Source organism: Gracilinanus agilis, chromosome 1 (genome assembly GCF_016433145.1).
Source record: "Gracilinanus agilis isolate LMUSP501 chromosome 1, AgileGrace, whole genome shotgun sequence".
Lineage (NCBI taxonomy): Eukaryota > Metazoa > Chordata > Mammalia > Didelphimorphia > Didelphidae > Gracilinanus > Gracilinanus agilis.
In genome coordinates, this window is record NC_058130.1 from 111184012 (window position 1) to 111192431 (window position 8420).

Sequence of the window (8420 nt, forward strand, 5' to 3'; positions counted from 1 at the left end):
TTAGGATTCTGCAGAAGGCCAGATAAATATGAGATCATGCCTATACACTCAATAAAAACGGACCTAACCTGATTAAGTCATCCAAACATCTATTAAATACTGACTCTGTGCAAAGTGCTCTATTAGGGAATGGGGGAAGATAAAGGTTAGAAAACACATACTCATTGCCTCAACTTCCACCTTGGCACCCTAGAATAATTTCTGTCCCAGATGACTCCTTTCCTGACTAGTGACTGTCCCTCCATGATGAACATTTTAAGAAAGCTCCAGAAACCAAGCTTTTCTACACTGCTCACTCCCCAGGCATCTTTGCCAAAACAATGGATCCCCTATCTTTCGCCTTCCCACTCTTACCCCTACAAGTCCATCCATTGCACTCTACCATTTACACAATCCTGAAAGAAAAAATCAACTCTCCTGCTGTCCCACCCATCATACCCTCCCAGACCACCACTCCCCTAAGTGCATTATCTCCTTCATTAGAACACCCCCTTGAGGACCAAGACTGGTTTTTGCTTTCATATTTGTTTTTTCCACTCTTGGCTGGGTGCTAGGCTCAAAATAAGTTTATAACAAATTATTGTTCATTTATTTATTCATTATTTACAGAATAATTACAGATTATTTTAATTTTTACTGGTCTATTTATTTATTATATATAAGTAATAGATTTTTATATTATTTATATATATACACACACATATATCTATATATACATATATATTATTTATTTATTTATTGTTACAGTTAATTACAGATTAAAATAATGGCCTATAGTGGAAGAATGAATGAGATTGGAAGTAGCTCAATGGATTAAGACCCAGACCCAAAGATAGGAGGTCCTGGGTTCATATCTGGCCTCTGATACTTCCTAGCTGGGCAAGTCACTTCACCCCAATTGCCCAGCCCTTATGTCTACTGCTTAGAACCAATACTCAGTATTAAATCTAAGAGAGAAGCTAAAGGTTTTAAGAACAGATAATTTTTATAAAATAATGAATGAGATAAACAAAGTCAAGCTGACTCAACTGTTAAGATAACCAAAATAACTAGAAGTGATCTAATTCTTTTATAGCACTCATGTGCCCAATCAGAGCAACCTTAAAAGTAATCCCACTGATTATCTACTACTGAAGCCAGAAGCAACTAAAATCAAAGAAAAAAGTCAATTAAGGAATATACATAAAAGATCCCAAGAGGCATAATTCCAAATATGAGAGGTGCTAAAAACAAGTGATAAATCAGTCAACCTCTTCTTTTCAGGTGAGTTGTACAGCAGAGAGAGTTGGTAAAATGTTGGTTTTAGTAGGTTATAACTGACTAAATAAGTTAATTTTATTAAGCATCTACTAAGTGCCAAGCATTACACTAAGCAATGGAGATACAAAAAGAGGCAGAAGACATTCTCTGCCTTCAAGAAGCTTGCAATCTAATGGGAGAGACTACATGCAAATAAACATATACAAAGCATGCTTTATACAGGATAAATGAGAAATAATTAAAAGAGGGAAAGCCCTGAGATTAAGAGGGATTCACAAAGGCTTCCTGCAAAAGGTGGGAGTTTAGTCAGGTTTTAAAGGAAGTCAGGAAGATCAATAGCTGGAGTGGAGGAGGTCCAAGCATGGAAGTCAATAAAAGTGCCAGGAGCTAAGTAATGGAATGTCTTATAGGTGGAATAGCCAGATGGCCAGTGTTACTAGCTGGAAGAATACATGTTGGGGATAAGACTGGAAAGGTAGAAGAAGGGGGCTAGGTTATGAAGGGCTTTGAATGCCAATTAAAGCATTTTGTATTTGCTTCTGGAAGCAATGAGAAGCCAGTGGAGTTTATTGAGTATGGGGGTGACAAGATCAAGCCTGAATTTTAAGAAAATCAAAGTGGCTAAATGGAGGATGGATTGGAATGGGAAAAAGACTAGAGGCAGACAGAACCACCTATAAGCTATTGCAATATTCAAGGTCTGAAGTGATGAGGGGGGCCTACACCAAGTTGGTGACAGTGGAAGAGGAGAGAATGGGGCATTTTTGAGAACTACAAATGTTGCAAAGATGAAATCAGCAGGCCTAGGCAACAGTTTGGACAGGATGGCTCCTAGGTTGCCAGCCTGAAGGACTGGAAAAATGGCATTAGCCTCCACAGTAATAGGAAAGGTAGGTGAGTTTTGAGGAAAAGAAAGATAATGAGTTCTCTTTTGGACATATCGAGTGTAAGATGTCTACTGGACATTCAGTCTGATGTCTTGAACGGTCGGAAATGTGAGATTAGAAGTCACTAGAGAGACTGAAGCAGGAAAGGTAGATCTGAGAATCATCATTACAGAAATGGAAGCTGATGAGATCATCAAGTGAAGTCATATAGAGAAAAGACATAGGACCAAATCCTGAGGGCTATCTAAGGTTAGAAGATCTAATCTGAAGGAGGATCCAGCTAAAGAGACAGAAGAAGCAGTCAGATAGGTAAGAAGAAAATCAGGAGGGTTGTTCCTTAATTTAGAGAGAAAAGAGTATCAAGGAGAACATGATCAACAGGGTCAAAAGCTATAGAGAAACCAAGGAAAATTAGGCCTGAGAAAAGGTCATTAGATTTTTGCAACCAAGAGATCATTAGTGACTTTGAAGAGAGCAGTTTATAAGTCAGTCTAATACGTCAGGTTTGTCAACACATCAGTCTTCAGAATATATAGAGGATTTCATTGGAAAAACAGCTATGTTTGTGCCCTAACATCATGTATCTTTACAATATGGGATACACTATTAAACATGCTCTAATAATAAAAACTAGGCAGTTAAGTAATGCAATAGGTAGAGCCCTGGGCCTGGGGTCAGGAGTCCTAAATTCAAATCTAAACTCACTTACTTACTAGTTATGTGACCTTGAATAAATTGCTTAATCTCTGCCTCATTTTCCTCAACTGTAAAATGGGGATAATAATAGCACCTAACTCCTAAAATTGAACATTTGTAAAACTCTTAGGACAATTCTGGTACAGAGCAGGTGCTATGTGAATGTTAGCTATTATTAATATTATCATTATTAATCTCTTTGCCATGTGGGATGTTCTATTAAATATGCTCCTCCTATTTATTTGACATGTTAGCTAGGCAGCCATCTAGAACTCCTAAAGCCTTATTCTGTCACTTATTCATGACAAAAAAAAAGAAGAAAAGCAGTAGCAAATAGGTCAATAAAGGCAACAACCCTATGAATGAGTCTACAGGTAAAGCTAAGAAGTAGTTTAATGGAATAATTAGAAACCAGCCCAACACTTCAGTTCTGTTTGACAAAGCAATTCATGACAGGCTCTATAAGAGGGTGCCAGTCCACAAACTTACCACCCATGTAGTGGCCTCAAAGAAACGGGGTAGTCCCCCAAGAAATGCTTGGTAAAGCTCTGATCAACCTACTTTCCAAACCTAGAGCCCAAGTAATCTATACCAAGCACACTATGGGAGAAGATGCTTGGGCTGGTGAATATGAATGAAATGCTTCAGGGATTTTTGTGCACATTTTCAAATGTATACTTTCAAAGATAAAATAATTAAAATAAAATAACCTTCTGATTCCCACCAATACATTTCAAAAGCACATGCAAGAAAACCTGATTTTACACCTTATATGACTATAGTATATGTATATACATTTAAATAAATGTAAATAAAATTAAAGTTTCCCTTGGAAGAAAGAATTTTTAATATAGTAATCACAAAATAATAACAGATAAGTACATCAAATTGGAATTACTTTACTAACGCTTCCAGGTAGATGCTTTAACGTCCATTTGCAATGTTCTGTTCATAATACAACTGCTTGAAATAAGCATTAATCACAATCAACATTGAAGTCTAATTATCTCAAAGTAGGGAGAGAAATGAGGTAACCCATTTTGTCTTTGCTCGAATTATTTTACCCTTTAGTACTGCTTTGGGTCTCTGATTTCATAGCAGTATGAGATCTACCTTTCAATGATACAAAGTACAACCTATGACTGCTATCCTGTGCAACTCTTACTCATTTTGTCCTATATATCTGTTATAAGAGTTAAGGAATAATCTGACCAATGTTATGGGGCTCTCCTCTCATTCCCTTGACACTGGATGAAAATCAGTGGAATATACAATCCATTAATTATACCTTATTTGGGTTACATTGATCCACTTATATTTTCCCTATAACGTTTCTTTTATCATGATTTATTCAATTCTTCTTGTATAATATCTCATTTTTCATGTGTTGCCACCTGCTTGTTCTATCCTACGTGCTATAAACAACCTGGCTGGGTAAAAGCATAGTGCCTTGTATTTATAACAGAAATATTAGAAATTTACAAAGATGTTATTATATTAGAGGAAATGAAGAAACAGTTTTAAAATTCTCTTCTTTTTAAAGTCATATGAGGAGAGGGATCATTTTGCATTAGAGGGGAGTAATTTTTAAATTTAAAAAAATTGTCTTGTCTAATATATTCTTAGACAAAGTTGTAAATGAAAGTGAACATTTATTTAGCATCATCAAAACTTTATTGACAGAAAGAACGGTCTGATTTTCAGTAAAGAATTGCAGCTGTATATACTTCCAGTTATAATTAGTAGCTCAAAGCAAGCCAATGTATTGCCCAAAAGGAGAGCAACTTTAATTTACAGATAAGAATAATTGGTAAATAGAGATCTTTGGAGTTCCAGAACCATATCTTTAACTGCCGAATGAATATCTCAACCTAACTGTCCCATCAGCAACTCAAAAACCCAGCATGACCATGACTAAACCTATAATATTTCCCCCAAAATATGATTTTCTTTCTAATTTCACATTTCTGTTAATAGCATCACCATTCTGGTACCTATGCTGGAAAGGGTCATCATCAGTTCCACTATTTTTCCCTACCTAATAAATCACTAAGCCCAATCAATTCAATTTTCATATTCCTTCCCCTTCTGTCTATTCCTACTATAATTACCCTAATGCAGACCTTTATGAATCTCTTCCCTTACGACTTCCTTAACAAATACTTCTGCCTCTAATCTCTAACACCTAAGTCATCCTCCAGAGATGGCCAAATTTATGTTTTTAATGCACGCCTTGGATTCTTCACTCCACTGAAAAAACTTGCCATCGCTCCCCAATACTGAACAAATGCAAAAACCCAACCCCTCAGCCTAATTTTAAAGGCCCTCCAGAATATTACTCAACCTACTTAGCTAGTCTTACTTCATGCCACTTAATAGTGTTTAAGTTAAGGTTCTACTAAATTGAGTTGCTTCTCTTCCTCACTCACATCCTGGCATTTTCATATCCTAGTTTGTTCATGTCCCTCACTATATCTGGTAATTGGGAATGTTTCTCCCACTAGTCTTCACTATTTTGCTCAAATTCAACTTACTCTGTAAAATTTTCCCTTACTGCTTTCTCTACCAAGGATAATGAAGCAGGAAGGATAGGGAAAAAAAGGTTAACAGTATCCTGAAACTCAATATAAGAAAGGAGTTGGTAAGGTAACACCTATGTTAGCTGTTATTAGAGAAGCTAGCCTTATCATGGCTCCAAAATATAGTGAAGGTGATGCAACTAGTTCAGTCTGTGCTATGATTATGAAAAATACCAGAAACTGCAGTAGCAAGCCTGCATCAGGGGTGACATTAATAAATATATTTAAGGAGGAAAGACAGGTAGTGGCTGTCCATTGTGCCATTAGGCAGTTTGAATCAAACACAGAATGAATCAGACATAGCTAAAGTTCCCAAGAATCTGTTAATGTATGTGTCTACATCTCTCTCTTGATATACCAAGTAGCAGAGAGGCAGCCAAGGAAGAATAGTATGTCTGTGTGTCCCTTCTTTGGGCAACTTCTGTTTGTATGGCAAAGGTTGATATCACCTCCAGGAGTCAGTTTTTCTATAGAAGACAGAATATAAAAGATGCCATTTTGAATCAATTTGCTGTCCCATCTTTCTAAGAGTATAACTGAGATCTCAGACATAGTGGCTTAGGTTCCTTTAATGAAACTAAATCACCTGACCTAGAAAAACTATATATTCCAGAGAACTAAAAACTTTATTTGATTATTGAACCCAATTTGTCATCTTTGAGGGTCTGTGGTAATTAAAAGAAACCCAGAGTTCTGATTTTCAAAAAGGAAAAGAAAGGAGATTCTTCAAATTATACATAGACCAGTGGGTTTGGCATCCATTCTAGGGGGGAAAAACATTAGAATTGTTGGTTCAAGTATAGATTGTTCAAGGATTGGTTTGTGTAGTTAGAATGGAAAATGGTAATTGTTCTGAACCAACATGGGTTCATTGAAAACAAGTCATGAAAAACTAACATTTTCTTTTTGTGAAAGTTAATAGACTAGTATACCTAACACGGTATACTTGGGTTTCAGGATGACATTTAACTAAACCTTTCCTCATTCCACCTCTGATGGTTATGTAGCATCCCTTCTTAACTGCTTATTCCATGTGCTCTTATAGGTTGTGTCCCCTGGAATCCAACTATCCCAAGTTCAAAGCACTCAGTGGGTATAAATCACTACAACTACAGTTCATGATCTCTCATCAGAGCACTTACCTTTAACAGTGAACTAGAAAATACATTTAGCACAATGCAAAGGCATTTGTGGAAATAGTATCATAAGAAAACCCACTCACATACAAACCTGTTGCATGCTCTACCACAAAAACAAAGTCTACGGGAAAGTTGGTGAACAGGTAAGAATGCACAAATATAAAACATAACTCATACTTCTCTCTAGCATTACAAGATAGAAATGTTCTTTTCCTTCTCATGCATGGACACTCTACTGGGTGGGTGGCTCACTTGGGTTCCTGAGCTTATTCCTCTCCAGCACAGGATGGTCAGAGCTGACTCTCTTCTCCACTCCAAGAAGTGACATTCCTGAGTCATCTTCTACCTCATCCTACCCTTTAGAGAGTTTCCATTTTCAAAGAGTTACCAAGGGCATGGTTGATCCTGGTTATGCCAACAGGTTTGGGGCTAGCTGTACTCAAAGTCTATCCATTTCGATTAAAGAAGTTTTTTTAATAGCTTATCTTATTTCTTTCATCTGTGACATGATTACATCAATTCAGAGTTGAAGGAGATTCACTTAATAATTCCCCTGATCTTTTCCCTCAACTAAACTTAGTATCTGTATGATGTCAGGCAAGTCACAAGTTCACTGGTCTTCAGTTTTCACATGAGTAGAACAGAGATAGATTAGGTAGTGTTATGAGTAAGTCCTACCCAGGTTTAAATCTATTTACAGTCTTATGGATAAGAAGCTGGGAAATAATAGTCTTGGAGGAACAAGTCTTGAGTTCAAGTTAGTGGTATTATTTTGGGCAAAATCATTGACTTCTCTGGTTTTTAATCAACTCATTTGTAAAACATAGGGCTTAGACTAGACTGTCTCTTGGGTCTCTTCTGACAACATTATAAGATGGAAGTCAACTTGATGACAATAATAATAATGGGTTGAAAGACCTAAAGAATATTAATGGATCAAATGTTAATTTTAGACAGAAGTTTCTGGGAGCATGCTGCAGGGCTATGTCCTTCAACTTCTGTTGATCAGCAGTATTTAATCAATGACTTGAATAAAGATATAGGTGATTAGCATTTCAAATCTGCAAACACACCACAATTTAGAGACAACTAAATAAACTCAATAGCAAAAGTGACACCCAGAAATATCCTGTGAGGTCAAATGTAAAAAGGATAAAAGGTAATACAGTCCTATACTTAAATTTATTTTTTAAAAAAAGGAACTGGGCAAATAGAACATATTAAAGATATGGTTAGAAACCAACTAATGTAACATAATGTCTAGGAATTCTAATAGACTTGCAAACTCAGAGAGTCAGTGTGATGAAGTAGATAGAAAGTCTTTACATGAACTTAAGCTGCATTAATATAGGTAGAGTACCTAGAACAAGAGAGGCAACTTGCCCTGACTAGATTACGCTACACTTGCACTATTCTGACCAATTTTGTAATTTATACTTTAGAAAGCACATTGACAATTGTCCATGGACAAATGTCCAGAACTGGATGATCATAATGGGGGGAGGAGAGGGCTTAAAATCATGCCATACAAACAGAGACTGAAAAACAGGGAATATTTATCTTAGAAAATAAAAGACTTAGAAAGGCCATAGTCATTGCCTTCAAATAGTTGAAGTGATTCCTCTTAGAAGAGGGAATATATTTGATCTCCCGGACTGCAGAGAATATAAAAAGGATTAATGAGTAGAAGTTTACAGGGAGGTGGGCTCATTAGGAAAAATTAACATTTCATAACCATTAAGACTAAGCAAAATCAAGTAGTTTGCCATATAAGATTTTGAGCTTCTTTTCACTAAAGGTCTTCATCAATTGACTTCAGAACCAATCAGTAGATATTTTGAAGAGATTTATATTTCACA